The 23,557-nt window shown below is 36.6% G+C and overlaps 1 protein-coding gene across 2 annotated transcripts in view; it reads right to left on the reverse strand.

Annotated features, from left to right (window-relative positions):
• Positions 1-23,557, reverse strand: part of LOC131684849 (uncharacterized) — a 732,442-nt gene that overhangs the window by 344,543 nt on the left and 364,342 nt on the right. The window lies entirely within an intron of this gene.

Genomic DNA, 23,557 nt, shown 5'->3' on the forward strand with positions numbered 1-23,557 from the left:
GAACACCGCGTACGTACATGGGGTTCGGTTGTGCAGACGAACATGTGCTCGTGTTTTGGTACGCATTAGCGCGTTCGAGTTTGCACACGAAATGTGGGAATAAGATGAGCACAGAACGAGAGCGAACATAATGTTCGATGTTCATTTGGGAAGACTGCATAGGTGTAAGAAAAACTGTAATTGGTTAACAAACGGCTGAGATACGATTGTTTGAACTGAAAAGCTCATTTTGTCTGTACTGACTTTCAATTACTATTTTTACAATTACTTCGGATATACAAATTTGTTTTCCGTTATTTTTTGATTACCGTTTTCCTATCCAATTCTGAAGAAGAAATTGAAATCGGTTAACAAACAGCTAAGATATGGCCAGTCAAAGTAGCGTTCCCATTTTTTTCATCTCTGACTTTGTTTCACTCATTTCACTATAACTTGCGGTAGATAACCTTATTATTCTGTTTTTTCGGTACGATGTGTTTACAAAAGAATATTCTGTATTCACCACTGGAAAGGTACAGATTTAAAATCGATTAGGTAGCAGCTGAGATATGAACGGGTAAAGTAAGCGTTTCCATTTTTGACCCCCTTGCACAGTGGTCGGAAACGCCAAAAACGTGAACTTAATTCACTAGAGCCCAAACCATCGAATATATTCGCAGGGTGTCTTTGGAGGAATTGTTCGTATGAATATTTCCCACAATCTGATAACAATTGTAATTAGGCAAGGCTTACTATGATCGAACAAAAAAATTAACTTTTTATACTGACGAGGTAGAAAGTTGGTGTCTTCGATAAAGTTTTAGAAATACTCAGTGAAGAATTTTGTTGAAGAACTTGCGCTTGTAGGACTATAGGTTTTCTATTTATAAGGCGTTTTCTATGGCAACCCCCTTAAATCTAGATTTTTTCAAAATAACTTTTTTCATTGTGACTATTCGTGCAAACTATGTTCAAGACAAATGTGTAGGTATCAAAACTACATAATATTGTCGAAGACTGTATGTAAAAATAACCAAGCCACGCACTAAACCTTCGTAGCTTTATTGTGTATAGTTTGGACAGTTAAAAAAGTGCCTGTTCGTGCATTTTGGTTTGCACCTTTCTTTCTTATACGTAGTTGAAGTTAATGTTAAAAAATGCAAAAATCTTCAATATCTTTGAAACGAATGACTATTTTTACGTAAAGTCTTCGACAATATTATATAGTTTTGATACTTACACATTTGTCTCGAACATAGTTTACACGAAAAGTCACAATGAAAAAAGTTATTTTGAAAAAATCTAGATTTAAGTGGGTTGCCATAGAAAACGCCTTATAAATAGAAAACCTTTAGTCCTACAAGCGCAAGTTCGTCAACAAAATTCTTCACTGAGTATTTCTAAAACTTTATCGAAGACACCAACTTTCTACCTCGTCAGTATAAAAAGTTAATTTTTTCTTGTTCGATCATAGTAAGCCTTACCTAATTTCAATTGTTATCAGATTGTGGGAAATATTCATACAAACAATTCCTCCAAAGACACCCTGTGAATACATTCGATGGTTTGGCCTCTAGCGAATTAAGTTCATTTTTTTGGCGTCTCCGACCACTGTGCCTTGGTATTCCGAGTGTTAATGCCAACTTAGTAAAGTTCTACGTCAACAGTTCGATCTATCCTATGGGGTTGTCGTTTGTAGCATTTGACATGAAATCTTAACATCTTAATTACCTGATTATAATGTGTATCAAACGTCTTGTTACAATTTTATGTTCAGAAGACCTCTTTTCCTTCTTGATTAAGTACGGTATCGCAAAAGCAAAATTACCAGCAATAGGCAGTCTGGCTAATGTACTCGTTAAAATATTGATAAGCACAAGGTTCTTCATGGCTCTCGCTTCGCAATGAACACCGTTTCGCTAAGAGAATTTATAATGCAACATTAGTTAAACCCAGATTGTTACTTACGGCTTCTTGTCGTCGTCGTTGGCATCGCTCGTCATTACCGGTAAGCGGCATGAAGCCAAACGCGCCCGTTCGACTGCTCTATATTTACAACCGAGGTCGAAACACTCGGAATAAAATATTAACACTTAATTGCTTTGAAACTAATTTCAATTACGAAACTCATTTCGAAACTTGCAACGCAACCCCCCTAAACTGACAATCTAAAACAGTCAAAAATATCCTTCCCCAGGTTGGATTTCATATTCGGGGAATTTCGTGCTCATGGGAAGACAAACGGCGCGTGGACCTCTGCACAAAATATCGATTTTCCTTCCATTGCCAAACTCACTACCCTATATAGCCCCATCAGCTGAACCTCTCCGATATGATTCGCTGACTGTACCCCCTGCCGCTGTCATCGCTACCGCCGCCGCCGCCGCCGACGATGACGACGTAAGCTTTCCGCTACTTTTTACCGGCTCTCGGCAAGCAATGCACCAGTCGTTATAATTTTAACTATGAGATGAAGGGTAAAGCGTCCGTTGTTCCGAGCACCGCCACCGACCGACTGTGAGAATAACGTGGCCGTGTGCAGTAGTGAGTGGTTGGCAGTGCTTCGTCGCTTCTGGGAAAAGCTGCTGCTGCTGCAGCGATATGAAAAGTTACACCAAGAAGCGGTGGAATTTTGAGTTATGCATGTACGTTAGTGTGGTTGTTTGAAATAGGCTCTGTTTCCGGACGTGTTCGAGTCATCATTGCGCAGAGAAGTTTGCACGCAAGAGGGATTTCACGCGGTTTAGTAGTATTACTACAACTAGATTTATCCCAGAACATAAACTTTAGATAACGTCAATTAATTTGTGTCGTTGACGAATGAAAAAACACAAATTTCGAACCACCCTATCGGTTAATGTGGGTTCCAATCCAGCTCTATTGTGAGTAAAGGGAACTTTTTGAGGGAATCACAACGGAATGGAGCCGCCATGTGTGTGTTTTATCGGGATGCCAGATTGGAGCCAAAAACGTTGCACCCGCGCTTTCAATTGGACGACGAAGGGAACTTAATTTTACGGCACCATTGTGTTGAAGCTTGGTGGATCATCATTTCAGCGCACGTGATGGTCGGCAAATTTATACATATATGTACGTGTGTGTGTATGTCGGTTGTTATTAGTTTCTGGAATTATTTGGATCGCAATCCACTCGGGAACTACGCGGAACAGCCAAAAAAGTTGAATTATTCACTCGAAACCGATTGCTTCGTTGTTACATTTTCAGTCGAATTCCTTTCAAGCAGTTGAATCCTGTTTGATATCTTCGGCGCATTCTTCGTTGGGTATGCTTTTCAACTAAAGCTCTACGTGGCACAGCCCATAATGGAGGCCAACCAAACCTTCTTTCATCCCGACCCGGTTAAGCGTGAACTGTGGAAACCGATCGACAAAAGCACTATGCAAATTCACCGAAAAAGTTCAGCACACACACACAGAGTTCCATGCAATTCACTGGGGAGAAGTTGCGATACCAACCAGTCCTTTTGTCGGTTACTTCAGGCGAACATTGCAGCCAGGTTGCGTTTGTGGGTGGGTGGATGGGTCGGTCGGTCTGCCAGATAGTGTCGGCACAGGTACAGGCACAGGAAAGGAACTACTAGCAGCAGCGGCAGAAAGAGTGTTATGAAATATTTATGAAGATGGAGCTAAAAATAGGTACACGGTTCGGTTTATAGGAAAGTGTACAATATAATTCATGGCACAAGGTTATAGGTGAGCACGGAAAGTTACGTTCAGTGGCGCGTGGGTGGCGAAAATGGTTTCAGTGAACTATTCCACCGGTACATGTCAGCCATTACACCTGCAACTACATAATGGGGCGGACAGCAAGTTTTGTTGTTTTTTTGCCAAACATGCCACACAAAATTGTTGCTATCAAGAGCGTTTTGTTTTGATAAAATTGTAATGGACTGCGTTTTTTGACTAGTAGGTGCAAAGGAATTTTCAACGTCCGTCGGACGCAAAGAAAGTTGCGTTCATTCCCAGCTACCGCACAGCTAAATCAAAAACTTCTAATCCGCAACGAAGTACTTTTTTCTCCGTCTCAAACAGCAAAAATGCAATAACTTTCTCCTACATTTTCTCGGTAAATAAATTCCGGACACGTTTTCTCCTGCAACAGAAGGAACAGCTCGAAAGCACAAGAGAGTTTCATTTTTAAAAGTGACACAAAAATTACAACTCGCAAACCGAGGAACCTATTTGGCTTGATTGGTTGGTTGGTTGGTTTGCCGTGGGGGAGCTGACTCTAGTAAGTTATCCTATAGTTATTATGTGCGGAGGTAGAAAACTTTGCAGAACTGTTGGGAGTCGGAAAGAAAAACGGACTTTTCGGGGAAACTTTCTTTTCGAGTTTTCCACGTAAAGGATCAATTAGTTTACCCAGCAACTGATTAAATGGAAAATGAATTTAAAAAGTTAGATAAGTTGACGCGTAACAAATTTTGTAGGATCTTTGTCGTTTTTTTATGATATTTAATTGTATAATTGAATGTGGTTTAAAAATCTTCGAAAAGTTCTTGCTATATTTCCCCCTAAGGAGAAAATTGAACTAAAACGATTTTGTGGAAATTACTTGTAACTTAAGTAATGCTGGGATTAACGTCACGAAACCGTCTTATCAGTGTTCGACAATTGATTGTAGGAATCAATGTTTGAATTGATGATTGCAATGCTAATTTCTACCTCCATGTTGGAAGCTTTTCAAAACGGGTGGGAATTTGCTAACAAAATTGTAATGAATTTAAAGTTTAACAATGACTTTAAATAATCATTTAAATTTATTAAATTGGAATGCTCGTTCTTCAAAAACGTGCGAGGATGAATTCTTCAAATTCTTGGGGGTACATAATGACCATATAGTCGTTGCGACCGACACTTTTGTAAAACTAAATATTAAATTGAAAATTAACTCTAATGTTGTTATTCATCAATTTGATCAAATTGTTGGATTCGGCGGAGGAATCGCCATGGCGGTCAATCGCAGAATCAAACATCGCGTCTTGCCGTGCGAATTAAAAAATGTAAAATTAGAAGTCTATTACTGGTTGTGTTGTAATAGTTGTAGTTTTTTGTACTAGTGTACAATTGTTATGTGGTAGTCCTACGTCTACAGATGTATGTATTCGTCGTAGTATTTGTGACAGCTGGCTCAGGGAATAGATGCAGAACTGACGTATATGATAGAATAGCGAGTACTCCTTCCTAGGATTCGTTGGTCACTTGTTACCGGTGTGCTAAATAGCACATGGCGACAAAAAACATCGAATTTATAAACGCGAAGTCACAACCACCGATAAATACGTCAACATACTAATGCTTAAGCCCGTCGCGAGTATCCGCGCAATCAACACCCGCGATATCGCAAACATGATGACATCCCGGTTATAAGGGAACGTCTAAGCACTTATAAATTTTCAAACGTGAACCCATGAGCTCCCGCGCTCGCGCCATTATGAATGGGTCACTTCCGGAAGTCTCTATCCTCGGTACCAGAAGTCTAGGTCCATGCCTTGAAATGGATCAATCAAAAAAGGAAGCTTTCATATCCACTAGACAACACGTTCCATGGCGACATGACCGGAAACTCTAGTGGTAAGGAAGAACACACTTTCTTCTAGGCATCTGAACCGCGCACCGAAAATTAATGATCAGATTCGCGATTCGCTGGCGGTCACCCAGGAACACACGCGAATATGCGAAAGGACACTTGGTTATAAAATAGAATTTATGCACGCGAAGTTACATACACGTTGACATACAAACGTACACGCTATCGAACACGTCAACGTACAATCGCTCTAGCCCTTCGCGATGATGCGCGCGATAACGAAGTCCCTACGCCCGCATATGTCTGAACCGTACAATGAATATCAGATTTAGAATCACGGCTCGCTGCAATGGAACTTAACCCCTTTGCGACGCTGTGGGACGTTTACGTCCCACCTACTTTGTTTTTATTGAATTTCTAGTTAGCGCTGACATATAAATACGAATTCTTTCTTTTAATCAACTCTTAGGGATGTAAGGAGTACAACTAGCCAAAAATTTTGTGAATTTGTGAATTACTTATTAGTTATAAACAATTAAAACTCGGAAATGTCGGTTTTTTACAATGAATTTGGCTGTGCCTGAACTAAAAGTCCTATATATCTAATTTTTTTTGAAAGTATCTCAAACATTGAACTAAATAACAGATTTTTTGTAGAATTTTTCGTAGGTCAGTTTTTTTTTGGACAAAATATAAAATTATGCAAAAATGGAGTTTATTATTATGTTGGTCTATAAAAGGTTCCGAGAGACAGGGATAACTTCTCAACTAGTATAAAAATAGATAAGGTGGTTTTTGAGGTAACAGAATTTGAAAATTCAAAATAGCGGCTACACAATAGCCAAGCACAGTCGCCATATTTGATCCGCCATCTTGAATTTTACATTTTCGACGTCAGAATCAGAATGAGCGATTCCGAAAACCGCCTTGTAAGACGTTTTAGACCAATATAAAAAAAATATGAAATTTAACCAAACCTTGTCGCCATATTGGATCCGAAATTTTGAATTTTACATTTTCAACGTCAGACTCAGAATCAGCGACCCCGAAAATCTATATAAAGCTAAAAATAAGAATATTAACAATGAAAAAAAAATCGCGTCGCTAGGGGCTAAACAGTGTTTTAGTGCGTTACATTTCCCGTCTCATCTGCAATGGTAGTGAGTAATTCTGACGGGAAGCCTCTCCTAGAACCTCGCGCTACAGCTCCATTAGGCCAACTCTCGAAAAGAAGTGATAAAAATGGTGATGATACCACAGTTTTTGGGAATTTTGGCTCAAAGTCAAAAATTAGGAGAGAGAGAGAGAGAGAGAGAGAGAGAGAGAGAGAGATATCTGCGGTCGTGAACCCTTAAAAAAACTTGTCGACGGGAAAATACTGCACAGCCAAAAAAAATTCTTAAAAAAATTTTGTGCTTCACAATTACTATTACCAGCCTCTTTTTACAGGATCATGATTCATTTCTTCATGGCGGCCAGATAAATTCCCGGATTATGTCTATATATCCGTGATATTCCATGTTAAATTCTACTTGTATTTCCAAGTGCAATTTTGCGTGAAATTTCACGTGAATTCCCACATAAAATCCCACGATAAATTTCACGTGAAATTCGGTGAGAAATTCCGCGTGAAATTCCACGTGAATTCCCATATAAAATCCAACGATGAATTTCACGTGAAATTTTACGACAAATTTCATATGGAGTTTACGGGTGATTCCATGTGAAATTGCACGTGAGATTCCACGTAAAACTGCACAATTGTATGTAAAATTCCACGTTAAGATCTTCGCAAAATTCCACTTGAAATTTCACGTAAAATTTCACATAAAATTACTTGAAAAATTCTACATGAAATTTCACTTAAAATTCTACGAGAAATGTAAATCCACGAAGATTTCCACGGAGTAATTCCAGTAAAACTTTTTGCTAAATTCCACCTGAAATACCATGTAAAATGCAATGTGATGTCAGGTTCACGCGGAATTCCGCATCGCATCCTATGAGAAATTCAATATTAAATTCCATTTGAAATTCCACATTAAATTAACGTGAAATTTCATATGGAATACCACGTGATTTTCCCCTGAAATTCCGCATAAAAATTCACTTGAAAATCCATGTAAAATATCACTTGGAATTCCGCGTCAAATTGCACGAGAAATCTTACGTGAAATTTCACGAGAAACCTCACGTCAAATTTCGCGAGAACTCCCATGTTAAATTCAAAAAGAAATTCTATGTGTATTTCCACGAAATTCGACAGAAAAATGAAGGTAAAATTGAACGTAAAATTTCACATTGAATCCACTAGCAATTCCACGAAGGTTTCCACGTTAATTTTTTTGTGGAATTCTACGTGAAATTACTGAAATTGCACCTGGAAATCTATCTTAAGAAATCTGACATATGAATTACATATGCCAGTCTAGGAAAGATTCCAAGTGTAAATTCACGAAGAATTCCACGGGTTATTCCACGTGAAACTGTACGTAAAACTCCACGCAATATTGCACGAAAAATTCGACGTTAAATTTCACATGATATACCACGTGAAACTACGCGTTGAATTCCACGTGAAATTCCACATGAATTCCAACGTGAAATTTCACGTAAAATCCCAAAAAAAAAATGTCACGGGAAATTCCACGTAACATTTCACTTGAAATTCGCTTTCAATTCAATTTCAATTTTATATGAAATTTTACGTGAACTTCCAAGTGAAATTTAACGCAGAATTTCATGTAAAATTTAACGTGGAATTTCGCGTAGAACTTCATGTATTTTTCATTTGCAATTCACACGTTCAATTTCACGTCAAATCCCTCCAGTTATATTCACTTGAAGTTACAGGGGTTATTTTCGCATAAAATTCATCGTTGAAATTACTTGGTTAAATCCACGCCAAATTATAAGGGTTATTTTCGTGTGAAATTCCACGGGTTCCTCGAAAGATTTAGCGAGAAGTTCTACGGGTTGTTCCACGGTTGATTTGTCGGTAAAGTTCTCATGAAATCTTACGGGAAATTACATATGCCAGTCTAGGAGAGGTTCCACGCGTAAATTCACGAATAGTTCCACGGGTTGTTCTACGCCACATTTTATGTGAAACTGTACGTGAAACTCCACGCAATATTTCATGTAAAATTCTACGTTAAGTTTCACGTGATTTACCATGTGCAATTCTGCGTTAAATTCCACGTGAAATTCCGTATAAATTCCAACGTGTCATTCCAAGTAAAATCCCACACAGCAAAAAAAAGTCTTGTAACTTTACGTCTTGCCAGATGCACATAAAAGGAGCGTCCCAATTCACATAATTTTACGTATAATTACATGTAAAAATGTGAGTTGTTTGGCTTGTCTTAGGTCATTCAGCCTAAGTTTTACATCAAAAGAGTCACAATATTTAATTTTACATATCATAGCATATAAAATCCTAATATCGGAAGTAAAAATATGTCGTTACTTTGTTTATGTCAAATGTAATTTTCATTTTTTCTAAGAGTGCACATAAAATGCCGTGGTAAATCTCACTTAAAATTTCACTTGAAATTTGATTTCATGTCAGATTCCCCGTCGAAATCACGTGAATTTCCGAATGAAATTCCACGGGAAATTTCACGCAAAATTTCACGTGAAATTTTACGTGTTATTCCACGGGAAAACTGACGCGGAATTTCACGGAAATTTAGCGTGGAATTTCACATAGAATTTCACGTATGTTACACTTGCAATCCACACGGTTAGTTTCACATTAAATCCCTCTAGAAAAGGGTTAAATTCACTTGAAATTAAAGGGGTTATTTTCGAATAAAATGCCACTTTAAAATTACTTGGTTAAATCCACCTCAAATTACAAGTTATTTCTCTCGAAGGATTTTACCTAATATTGCACGGGTTATTCTTGGTAAAGTTGGTAACGTTTCGTAGGTGCGGATTTAAGGGTGCACTCACATATAGTTTTCCAATGTATACAAGTATCACTCCACAGTCCACAATTTTTGGCTCAAATCAGTGATGTAACATCTGCATAATTTGACAATAAATTTTATTCGGATCGTATCTAGTTCCGGATACATGTGTTTCTAAAAATTATCCGCTTTCAACAAATATATTTAAAATTACATTGAAATGCGTACCAAATTGTTTGGACTCGAAGGCTTGGATCATTCATATAAATAAACATCTCGGTGACCATATTGCCAATTTCTCTTTGTTCTCGGCCGGGTGAAACCCTAAAAATATACCAAAAGTGTCAAATTGTTTTATATCGGATATAGAACGTCATCCAAATATTGCTGAATGAGAAAGGCATAATTGCTTCACTAAGTGGATTAAATTAAGTTTTTTAATTAGTTATGGAGATGCGTTTTGAGTTTCTCCTGTCAGAATCCGACACTAACTTAGTGGCAGGACGAAGCTAACGCCGGATTGACGCTAGCTCCAACAACGGAGACACAACTTGTGTTCCTGGACAAACAACTAATCAAGCGTGATGTCCCGTCAGCGTCAATCAGGCGCTAGTTGAGTCCTGTCACTAAGTTTGTGTCGGATTCTGATGAGACGAAATCAACGTGCATCTCAATTGTTGATTTAGTTATAGGGTTTGTGCTCTTTACGAGCGAACGTGGATTGAACCAATTTTTTTTCTTAGGGAGAGATATAGCATAGAAGTTTTTTTTAACTCTTTGTGATAATGATAGTACCGGTTATAATAGAAATTATCTATGTGACCGCACTAACACATTTGTAGTGCGGGAACCAGAAGTCAGATTCGAATGAAAGTTTGCAAAAATCGGTCGGAAATTCGCTGAGATATAGGTGTGACATTCGCTTAGCCAATTGGCAAGATCCCCGGAGACATTATGAACCGCCATAGGTAGCAAATGTAGTCCAAACTACTTTGATTGGTCATTACTGATCCAAACCTGTGAGTTAGAATGATCTTTCAACCATTTCAATAAATTTTGTCACATGTAGGTATCGAGGGCGTATGTGTTTTTATATAGAAATTGACTGTGTGCACGCACTTTCCACCCCGTAGCTCCAGAACCGGAAGTTCGATCAGAAAAAAAAATACTATTACCTTTTATTTCAGATTAAATTTGTGAAAATTGGTCCCGTCAACTTTGTGAAACAGAGGTCACATACGCACACATACACATTCTTATATACACGCACCGACATTTGTCGGTTTTATTCGAACTGAGTCGAATTAGAAACTAGGCCCTCCGGGCCTCGGTTAAGCAATCCACGTTAGAAGCAATTGCATAACCTTTCCATCTAAGCAAGGCAAAAACGGATGCAACTATTTCTTTCTTTTTCAATCGTGAATTTTACGCTACTATGTTCCCCATTGAACACTTGCATGATCGTTTTTGTTTCGTGTTCTCGTCCTACCACGAAACAGTCATCAACGTACCGGCGCGCCGGTGGTATACTATGAGCGATTGGTTTCAATTTTCTGTTCCCTCTTTTTCTGTTTTTTCCATAATTAAATTTGCAATAACAGGAGATAAGGGGGTTCCCATGGGCACGCCAAATATTTGATCATAACATTTCTCATCGTATTGGAAAAAGAGGCTTGTAGTGCAGTCGGTAGGGTCTGTTTGAAAATTTCCCACAGAATGTTCGTTGTGTGCTCTAGCTTGTTCCATCTTTTCTCTACATACTAGTACACCATATCTGCAGGCATTTTAGAGTAGAGGAATAGAACATCTTGCGGAAAAAACTACAAGGGAGAGCCCTATGAGGTTGCACGAGCTTTAGATGTAGGACTATGCTACTTAATGTGAAATATTTAATTTCTTAGTGGATTTGGATTAATATCAAATCAAGTATAATTCATTCGTACAGTTTAATCCTATTTGATAACGCATTTTTTTCGTTTAATTATTTTTCCATATATCGACTCGCTTCCGAGTTAACAGTGATTGAAAAAAATTCAATTTTTGAAGCTTCAAAAGTTCAAAAACTAAAAACTTGAGAAAAATGTCATATTCAGCCAAAACAAAAAACACGGGCCAATTTTTTTTAGCTAAAGAATGCAAAAAAATATTTTGGAAACGAATCAAAACGGTAATTCAAATCCCCAGGAAAATTTCACTGAATCCGGTGAGTCAAATCCAGTGGAAAAAGATACAAGCAGAATTTTAATAATATGATACACAAATGAACAGTCCTACGTCAAATCGGCATTAGGCCGAAGGCCAAGAAGCCGAATGTTTAACAGTGAGGGGGAAAAGAAGTGAAAGTCTATCCTGCCGAGCTTTCGGGGATTCTCGGTTATTTTTTGCTTTTCTAGCTTCTCCATTATTTGCTTATATCATTTTTTGTCATGAGCTCTTTTTTCGAATTATATATAACGTTAAGCATTCTATCCAGGCAGTCCTATTAGATAATCACCAGTTTTATTATTTATTTTTTATTTATTTATTTATTTATTCCATCTTTGGGGCGAGGCACCACACAGACTACTCCTTAACCAAAAATTAATACAATAGCAATACATGCATTTAATTACACATCATACAATTAAAAACAAAACACACGCTTAATTCAACACTGACAACATTGACCAAGTTGAATATTCGAATAATAACAATGCTCACAAATCATAAAGGTTCCCAAACGCTGAAGTGCTCATGAAATTCCCGAAAGCAAATTTCGCGAGGCCAAGTAGTTGCAGACAAAGCTCTTCGTTTTAGTTTCAAGTCGACGTCCACCTTAAAAGAGATGTACGGCATTGATGCTGCATCCTTCCATTCGGGCACTAACTTTTTTTTACCAACTAGCTCATTAAATGAATTTCAACGTCTTAGTACTATGGTTCTTAATATTGAAAAATTTACTTCATTTTCCAGTCCCTTGCTAATTGAATGTCGTTAAAAACATAAAAAAATAGTGGTTATAAATTAGTTTCAGTTCGTCGCAACGCCAACGATGTCGGACAGCGCACTACTTGAAGCGATGTACCGTTGCTACATTGGGCGACAACTTTATTCTTGAATAATAATAAACTAATTAGTTCTGGTTTGCTTGCCACCTAAATATAAATATTTATATATTATTGGTGAACAAACTATTTGTTTTTTTTTTTCAAATGTTCAGCGAAAAAAGACGAAAATATGCCAAACAACTAGTTTTAAAATTAAAAAAAAATCGCGAAAATTCACCCTTCAGTTAACAATGATCTTTGTTTTGAATCTTGTGTTCAGTTCAACTACTCTATTTGGTTCTGTATTTTGTTTCTTCGGCCCATTGGTCATTCGGCCTAAGGAACATTCGGCCTAATGAGCATTCGACTTAATGACCATGCCGCGTAATGTCCATTCGGCCTAATGACCATTCGACCTTATAGTCATTGGCCGAATGGTCAATAGGCCGAATGGTCAATAGGCCGAATGGTCATTAGACCGAATGGTCATTAGGCCGAATGGACATTAGGCGGATGGAATCGATGGAATGTATATAAATTGGCATCAACAGCTTTGTTTTGTCGTTAAGAACCAATCTATTAACACCAATGTCCTGAACTAGATGAAATGCCTGTATTTGAGCGCAACGAAAACTCAAATCGAGTACCAAATTCAGGGCTATCATATTCACAGATTTTTCTGTAATGTCAGATTTTTTTCACAGATGGCAGATTTTTGGCATTTTGAAGAAAATTTCACAGATTTTTGGAAATATTGTGATTTTTCACAGATTTTTTAGGAATTCAACATCGATTTTCACAGATTGTTTTTCTGTTATTTTTTCATCGCAAATGGTACAAAGTTTTTTTTTACTGAAATACAGATTTCAATGTGGCATTCCTGCCCTACCATTTGACCTAATGCGGTGAACAAAGATGACAGATGCTGCTCTAACCAACAGCTTCAAATGGGTAGAGTGATAATAGAAACATAGTGAAAATATGCTCGCTATACTAAATGCTCGTTGTAATTGTCCAAAAAGAAAATATTTACTCTGAAGACCAGCTCATGAAATGAAGAATAAAACTTTTATAAATATTTATTCAGCGAGTATGCAGATATGGCTGCTACAATTATTTCCTCTCATATTTTTCAGTTCAATGCTTATATTGTTTTTGCCTTCAGAACTGTCTAATGTGAGGGAGAGCATTTGCTAGGTACCGTGATCAGTTGCCGAAACGAACGAAGTGCAGTCACGAACGTAGCATCCGTAGCCCAATATTTAGCCTGTCCAAAACACTGCTAATTTTCATGATTTTCAAAAATTCAAGTTTTTTTATAGTCGAACTAGTTTGGGGTTAAAGTTTCTAAAATAAAAACATTGTGTATTATTCATCAATTTTTGGTTACCATTGTATTGGTAATACATCCAAAAGGCTGGCAATGAGTGTTGAATCAAAACTGTTAACTACTTAAACTACTTAAATAAACCTTCCTCAGTAACACGAAGAAATACTATGCTATGTTCCTTTCTAAGTAGGAAAAAATGGGTAATCACTAATCTTTCTCCCAAAAAAAAGAAAAAAAAATCTTTGTAATACCACTCTTTGTACGTAAGGGGTACAAATCCTGACTTAATAAAGTCATGGGTGCGTTTCTACTTCGTCTCATCAGAAACCGACACTAACTTACCGCCGGAAAAGATTCATCACGTTTAAACAGTCGTTTGATTCGAAACATAAATTTTGTTTCCGTTTTTGGGATTTAGCGTCAAGCCGGCGCTAATCAATTCCGGCAGTAAGTTAGTGTCGGTTTCTGATGAGACGAAGTAGAAACGCACTCATGATTACATTATTTTTTTATGGAAATAGAAAGAGAAAATTCCACGCATGTAAGGGTTAAATAACTTGCATAGTATTGTTTATTTAGTAGTCTGTCATTAAAAATATACGAGAGGATGAAGTAGCATAACATAAATTTTCTTAACTCGAAAAAACAAGCCAATGGTTAAAATTTCTATAACGAAAGAAAGCTATGCGATTATTATTTTTTTGTATAAATTATGGCTATCGCCCATTGTTCCTAACGTTCATTATGCCTAACGTACTAATGACCAACATATACTAAGGTTTGTTTTCACGGTTTTTTACACGGCTTATTTTGCACGGTTTTCACAATAAGTACGATTTTTTGTGCAAGGTTTTCGCAAAAATATTCTAAGTCCATTTAAATGACAGTTTTTTGTACGGATTTTGCAGTTATCACGGTTTTTGCTTTTATTCCAAATCTTTTTGAATGCAATTTTTTTTGGGAAAGTAGAAAAGGTGGACCTTGAAGATTACTTCTGGTCCGCACTTCAACAATATGGTTTTTTGGAACAGTATTAACGAGTAGACGCCAAATGTCTATGTCTGAGGCCGTTTTGAGAACCAAGCTGACGACTTCCGGTTCAGTGGAATTCCGTAAAATCCAATCGATATAGGTATTTTTCGATATCGATGTTTGAGGCCATTTTCAAAACCAAGATGGCGACTTCCGGTTCAGTGGAATTCTCTAAAACCCTATCAATATGTGTTTTTGGGAACGGGATTGCCGAGTAGATGCCAAACATCGATGTCTGAGATAATTTTGAAAACCAAGATGGCCACTTCGGTTTAGTAAAATTTTTAATTATCACAACAACGGAAGAATTTTTGGAATAGCGTTGATGAATAGATACCGGATGCCGATTCAGGAAGACATGTTTTAATCCAAGATGGGGACTTCTAGTTTAGTGGACATCTCATTAACCTTTATAATTCAGTGAGAACCAGATTTTATTAATTCCCCCGATTTTGTCTGCCCCCTACTTTGTCCACCCCTGGTTTTATCAGCTGTTTGACTTGATTTTGTCAGCCTCGCATCAAAATCCGTTCGGTGGCTTCTAGCAGACGAATCAACTCAAATTCGAGTAAATCTTTTCATGAGTACTTATCTTATAAATGCAAAATATGCAAAAATAAATGTATCATTTTGTTTTACACTGGATATTCATACTAGATAATCAGAACCATCTTGGATGCTAAAATGACGTCAGACCTCCGGAAATTGCATATTTGTCAATCAAGTTCAAAAGTACTCCACGTTGTCTGAGTTATACAGAATATTGCAATGCCTGTAGTCACCATTTTGTATTTTAAAACGGCCTCAAACATTAACTCTATCATGAGCTCATTAAGCCCACTCTGAAAATATGCATACTTCACTTTTGAGGAATTCCACGAAGATCCGTCCGAAAATAATTAAAATCCTGACCGACCATCTTAGATTCCTATGAAACTTTACACATCTCATCGGCATGGAAGACTAAACATTTTCCAGTAAGATTATTTTAACTCAAGAGCAATTTTATAAAAGGACGTAAGCATTTCTACGTGCATTAATTTAATTTTTTTTCTGTTCGAATACTGTATTTTATACAGTAAAACTTTTTGAGAACGAGTTTCGGAGAATAAATATTTATGTATGAAAAAAATATACACTGAAAAAATGTGTCATTTTTCACAAAAACCAAAATTTGTGTTAAAAATTTAAATTGTAAGAAAACCCATTTTTTCTAATTTTTTATATTTTGTCAATAAAAACCTCAAGAGAAAAGAAACATTCTGAATGTGATTGTATGATGGAGAACTTATCGGTAAAAAAGTTTTTCTAACAATAACTTTATACATGTTTTGAAATTTCATACTAATTGACATACCGTCGCCGCACAGTGGCACCTGTTCATACAAAGTTGTGACAAAATTATAACAATTGGTCTATGTGTCTAAAACTTGGGGTTTAAACTAACTTTGGGTCGCTGAATCCATTTCTGCAATCAGTTTTGATATTCCATATTTCATTTTTTCGGCTACTTTTACATAAATCTCCAATGAATGCGTTGGTCGTTAAAGGGTTAATATAAACATTGATCATAGTAGCCAATCTTATCGGATAGCAGAAATGGTTAACAAAACTAGTAAAAATCACTAATTTTTCAGTAATATGATGTTGTTTAGGCAATTGATTTGTAAGGAGATTTATGAGCTACAGGGCGTCTCCATATGGGTATTTTCAAAAACATAGATATACCAACTTCGGCGCAAAAATGCGCAAGATGAACGCTCTAAATCTTGAAAGTACACTAAATTTTGAGTCAGATTAATGATAAGTGACCCATGGGAGACCATCTCAAAAATTGGAAGACGTATAAAGATAAATTACTGATATGATATTAAACTTTTTAATTGGATTTTTTTGATGCAGAACAAACGTGAATCAGTTTTGCACAAAAATCTCCCTCCTATAGTTTAGCATATTCATTCTTCTTTTCAATCAACTTAAAATTGCTTCAATCGGCTATGTAGTTCTTGAGATATCGCCATTTCAAACTCTAAGGTACTAAAATTTTTAATGAATTGAATTGAACAGAAATCCTCGACATCACTTGCTTTAACGACATGTTAAAAATTCATTTTTCATACGACTATAGTAAAATTTTGTGATACCTTTATTCAAACTGAGATAAAAATAAAATAAATATTTACAAAAGAATTACAAGACATTGATTTTTGGGATTTTGTCAGTTGTCGTGCCACTGTGCGCTGTTGTGCTATCTTATGATAAGTGTCATTTTGCATATTTCGAGAAAAACGATTTTTAAAGTTTGAGATGAGAAGATCTTGAATCTTATAAATGGTATAAATAATTCAAAGAAAACAATTGATGCTTCTATTTATTCTGTATTAATCTCTCAAATATTACGAAGATTCGTTGACTATGTTGCGAGTTTTTACTATAAATGTAAACAAAAGTCGTACTCACAAAAGTGTTGCCAAATATGCTATATTTCCAGTTCAAAACTTAAATTGCATTTTTCTCAAGATTCGTGTATTTTTGGTTTAAAAATGATTATGTCATTGTGTTCCTCAGATAGTTTTACACATAAAACATCTTATACATCAAGCTAACTTGAGTCAATCCCCAGACCCGGTCATTCGAAGCAAAAATTATAAAATTTCGCAGCATGTTTTTCGCTATATCTCAGTAACCAAGCCGAATGTCAAAATTCTAAAAACGCCACTTTGTAGAGATTTTTTAAATAAGTGATGTGGCATATCCAACTCAGTTTACCCCAAAATGGCGTTTGCCATAAGATAGCGCAACAGCGACGATACAACACTGTAATTTTATTACCGAATATAATTCTAGGTCTCGTTTTAAATCAAAATGTATTTAACAAAAATCTTCCAAAATGCGATAGTTTTCGAGATATTTGGAATTTTGTTCCAATAAAAACAGTTAATTCGCGTGATTATACCCTTTTTAAAAATTATTCGCGTTACCCAATTATAAAATGTCAAAAATCTAATGTTTATCGTTTTAAAGACGTAAAAGAAACTTTTTCTATCTGGATCATGGAGAAGCATTCAATAATTCAAATTTTGTTTTAACAACATAGTGCTTTTGTTTTCTTACGACGTTTTCAGAAATTAGTCACGTTTCTCCATCAACAATAAAAAGTTTTTCAAAAGGCCCGTAACATTTCCTGTAACTTTCTCTTTGACATCAACATGATATTGTAAACCATTTGAAAGCTGTATGAAAACAAACAAAATACTATTGAACCTTAGGGTCTTATGATTAAACTAAAAAGTTCGATCATATTTTGGTTGTTTTCGTATTGCTTTCAAATGGTTTACAATATCACCTTTGATGTCAAAGAAATGTTATGGGCCTGTTGAAAAACTTGTTATTGTTGATGGAGAAACGCGAATAACTTCTGAAAAGGTCGTAAGAAAGCAAAAGAATTGTGTTGTTAAAATGAAATTTGAAATATGTCAAGAACTACTACATTTCAGAAAATTTTTGTTAGGAGCATTTTGATTTAAAGTAGCGTTTAGAATCATATTCAAAAAGAAAATTATATATTTGACTGCAAATATTATGAATTATAAAAATATGTCAAAAGTTGGTGTTAGGAAAATTTTTTATTGAAAGCTTCTCCATGATCCAAATACACTGGAAAAGTTTCTTTTACGTCTTTAAAGCGATAAACATTAGATTCTTGACATTGTATGATAGAGTAATGCGAATAACTTTTAAAAAGGGCATAATCACACGAATTAACTTTTTTGTGGGAACAAAATTTCCAATATCTCAAAAGCTATCGCATTTAGAAAGATTTTTGTTAAATACATTTTGATTTAAAATAAGACTAAGAATTATATTCTGTAATAAAATTACAGTTTTGTATGTCAATTAGTATGAAATTTATAAACATGTATAAAGTTATTGTTAGAAAAACTTTTTTACCGATAAGTTCTCCATCGTACAACCAAATTCAAAATATTTCTTTTCTCTATATGTTTTTGTTTCTAAAATATAAAAAAATAGATAAAAAGGGTTTTTGCAATTTAAATTTTTAACACAAATTATTGCTTTTGTGGAAAATGACACAACATTTTTTTCAGTGTATATTTTTTTCGTACATAAATATTCATTCTCTGAAAATCGTTCTCAGAAAGTTTTGCTGTATAAAATACAGTTCTCGAACAAAAAAAAAATTGAAATTAATGCATGTAGAAATGCTTACGCCCTTTTGAAAAATTGCTCTTGTATCAAAATATTGTAACTGTCAGAGAAAATAATGGAGACTTATAAACTGAACACAACTTCAAAGTTTCGTACGAATCGACGATGGTCATATTTTGTAGTCGGCCGGTTTCTCGTGGAATCCTTCTTTTCCAACAATTTTCTAAGGAATTAGAACAAAAGCAGAAACCGTGCAAAAAAACTTGTTTAAAAGACGTTTTTTGCCTTCAAAAGGATAACTTCATTTTCATTTTTGATAATATTTTGATAAAGTTTGATACAAATTCGAAATCATCCCTCTTCCCGAAATCGTTCAAGTTTTTTGCTTTGAATTTAACGTGGTTTTTTGCATGGTTTTCGCAATTAACGCGTTTTTTTACACGGTACGTATCCCTCGTGTAAAAAAAACCTTAGTGTAGTTGTGCCTAACGTCGACCACTCATTTTTAGCGATAATAGTAGTGTGGTGTCTTGTAACAAACCACCCACACTGAAATAATTTAAAAAAAAATTGTCTGGAAATACCTTTAGTGAGGAAAACTGTAAAAGTTGTACATATGAATAAAATCGGCTTATATTTTTTAAGTAAAAAAACCACGAAAAGAAGAGTTTCACAAATTTTGAAAACTTCCCTTAATACATATTAAAGTAAGCTGTTTAGATTTAACAAAAAGGAATTTTTTCTGCTAAACTTGCATTTTGCAATGAATTTACCCGGACCAAAATCCGATGAACTTGCCCTTCTGGACCGTTTTAGTTACTAAACTTCGCATTTAAAAACATTCAGGTATTGAAACTCGTGTCAGCGATTGCAAACAACTAATTATTGTTAAGCGATACAGAAAAGGTACCAGCGACACCAGTTGATTGAATAGAATAAAACTGAATTTCTCTTCTAGAAACTAAGAGGTATTTGGTTTTCATGGTTACACAACGTTATCTGAGCGCAATGAAGTTTTTTGTCATGCGTAACAAACAGTGAAAAAGAGCAAACAAAACACACTCTTTCTATTCAAGTTATGGTTTCCAGCGCAGCAATTTTATTCCTGTACACTTTATCCAATAATTAGTTATCTCAAAATTACCCGAACTACATAAGCTGACACTCATATTAAACATGAAATAATTGCTTCGACCTCGATCACCAAACCAGAAAACCGCTTCCAAAATTGAATTACCTTCGGGGCTTAAATTAAATTAGTGCACCTTATCGTCTCTCCATCCCTGAAAATAGCCTTCGGCGAATGTGATTTGTGCCACCCAGTGAACTCCAATAACGTCAAATTACCGCTGCTCGGGTAAGTACGTAAATCATACTTATCCGAATCCGCCGCCGCCGCCGCTGCCACTGCCGTTGTTCGGTTCTTGGGTTGGCAAATCCAGAGCGGCAGTTTGGTAGCGGGTAAGCTTAGACTTGAGTGCGGTAAACTCGGTAAAAGCGATGCTTCCATCGGTTTCCAGTATACCTTTGAACGGGCTGAATGCTCCCAGATTGCGTCGAATATGGTGTGGTCGGAGGAAACAGATAATACGATCCTTTTGCAGATTTTCTCCTCGTGGCGCTGATGCAAACAATGAAATATGACTCGCCAGCATATTTTTCATACGGTTTTCCTCCCTTCGTTTCTTTTTTTTTTTGGCTCATTCATGGTTTTGTTTAAATTGAGCTGTTTTCTATTTTTTTTCTTTCTCGGAAGCACAAACAATGTCGACGACAAGGAAGCCGCAATGAAAAGTGCTAACGAGTTCAGCGGGTATTATGCTGTAAATTGCAATGAACTAATAAAGAAGCACGATGAAACAATGCTGCTTCAAGCGCTCTGGGGGAATAATATTAGGTTTCTCCTGGCGACAGCGCAACCAACCAATGCAATGGTTCCGTTGGTATTCGTCGTTTGGTGAGGAAATTTGCCCGCGAGAAAGTTGCCAAGAAACGTTCCACCGATGGCATTCGGTAAAACCGGTCTGGCTGTGTCAGGTTATTATCGATCAGGTCAAAGGATGAAAAACTTTTTCAATCACAGTCAAGATTGTGGTGTGTCCTGGGAGGTTTCAATGATTGGTTTTTTTTAATAAGAAGTTTTTATTTGTCATTGCATAACAAAAGCTTTGTAAGAGCTAAATACCAGAAATCGTACGAAAGTAAACCCTTCCGAATTAATCACCAGAGTTGGATTATTCACAACGTTAGATAATTTATTTTAAAGCAGACATTTACTGTATATTTTATCACCTTTAGCCTGGAGGAATTCTCCGAACCAGAGCTCAATGGCAAAACTTTGTTTTATTGCGCAGAATAGGTGAAACACCTACTTCTGTTATTCGCCTAGTGTTTCCTTTGCAAAAAACAAGTTCTCTAGGTTCAACAGCGCATTCTTCACGACACCTTCATCAAAGACAGTATCCAAACACAAACAGCATCTAGGATTTACCTGTAAGCCAAACTGTTTTGTTCATTCTCTTTCTCATTGTCACCCCGCCGAAGGGCATTTTATCATTCAAGAAGAAACATAACACCAACCTTCTTACCAGCAGCGTAGGGCTTACGGAGCAAGGACTTTAATTTTGCACTGCTTTGCCGAACTGCACAAAGCATACATACGGAAAGAGCTCGGGGCATGCATACATCCAAGGTGCAATTGTAGAGCGTCAAACGATGCATTCCCTCGGAACTTATTCCCGTAAGACAATCTTCCAGGAGGACTCTGCTCTGGTGCGCTTAAGCCGCCTCAAACAAGAACTATACCTTCTTCAGATGGTGTGAAGCGGTATTGCTGTGCACAGGTCGTGCAGTTTTCTACGATTCTTCCCGTTCACGTACCGAGAAGCAGCAGCTGCTCCTGTCGTGCTTGTAAAATTTAAACCAGATACGTACCGAGAAAGTTTCCTCGAACAAATGCAAGCTTAAAACAGGATTTATCTATTTATTTCTCAGAAGAGCACGACTGGCGAACTAGGGAATTTCTTTATGCTGGGACAATTTTACATCCGGCTGACGAAAAAAAATGCCAAAGAACCAACGTAATCCTACCTATAATCGTTGTACAAGGTCCAACATCGAGATGAATGAAACTTTTCTGGGCAAGCTATTACCGTAAAGACGGCGATAGCCAAAGAGCCTTTAGTTTTTCCTTTCTCCCACCATCCCAAAAATAAAAGGAATCACTTTCAATTGGTAAGAAATTCAACATCTCCCAAATTGAGAGTGGATGGAAATAACTTTAACATTCGGGTTACCCCAAATCGCAGCAACCCAACCCAACCCCAGCCAAATCGTGGCCGATAAGAGCAACTTTCCGACTGGCATCGTGATATCGGAGCGACTAACGCACAGTCGATAGAGATACCCAACCATTTCCGAATCTCTTCACTTTCGTCGAAGTCCAGTCCTTGGAGGCCTATCTGTTCATTTTTTTTTTGGGTGTTGGAAAAGTGTCATACTTTCAATTCGATTACCCCCAACACCACCAGCTCAAGGCGTGCGAAAAAGTAATCCAATACAAAAGGAGTGTCAGTTACTTAAATGGGGAGAATCTTTTTCCGTTTTTCTTTTCGAGTGATTCTTGGAAAAGGGGCGATGCTTAGATTCGCTACTGTTCGAAGATATAGGTATCGATACGGGGAAAGTTGCACGGCGGTGGAATTGCCGTCGGCTACAAATTGATGGATTGACGCAAATTTCTCGGATGTTTAGGAAATTCGATATCACCGACCGGATCAGGTGTTTAAGTATTATTTGAGCGATAGAATTAGCAGCTTATAAAAGAGAATCAACAGGGAGGTTCGCTTCGTGCTGGAGCATCCGTTTCGGCAGGGATATTTATTCAGGATTTGGGTGAGATGAATTTTGATGACGCACATTTACATTTGATTTTTCCAGGTATAGAAAAAATCATAGAGTCTTCGGGCTGTCAATTTTAAATGTTGGATACAATATTCGGGCGCTTTTTTATTTAGTTATAGAATTTGCGTTTCGACTACGTCTCATCAGAATCCGACACTAACTTAGTGAAAGAACTAAGCCAGCACCGGATTGACACAAGCTCCTTTTCTTGCGGGACGTCACACTTGATTAGTGGTTTGCTCAGAAACACAATTTGTGTCTCCGTTTTTTGGAGCTTGCACCAATCCGGTGCCGGCTTAGTCCTGTCATTAAGTTAATGTCGGATTCTGATGAGATGAAGTCGAAACGCAAATTCCATAACTATTTTAGTTAAAGGGTTTTGTGCTCTTCAAGCGAAAAGACGGTTTTAAGCATTTATTTGCATAATGGAGAAAAAATAGTTTTTACCAAAATTGCTCTTCACTAAGGAGAAATAGTTTTTTTTAATGTTGATCAGAGAATATTACATATGCAATCTTCGACCCTGTCGGAAACAACCATTTCATCCAGACACGTAGCCAGAGCGCGGTGGAGATGGAGGAAAAACATATGTTCCCACAATCTTGAATAATATACATCTCGTCTGGCTTGAACAAATTGATGCGAAAATGTTA

Source organism: Topomyia yanbarensis, chromosome 2 (assembly GCF_030247195.1).
Source record: "Topomyia yanbarensis strain Yona2022 chromosome 2, ASM3024719v1, whole genome shotgun sequence".
In the NCBI taxonomy this organism is placed as follows: domain Eukaryota; kingdom Metazoa; phylum Arthropoda; class Insecta; order Diptera; family Culicidae; genus Topomyia; species Topomyia yanbarensis.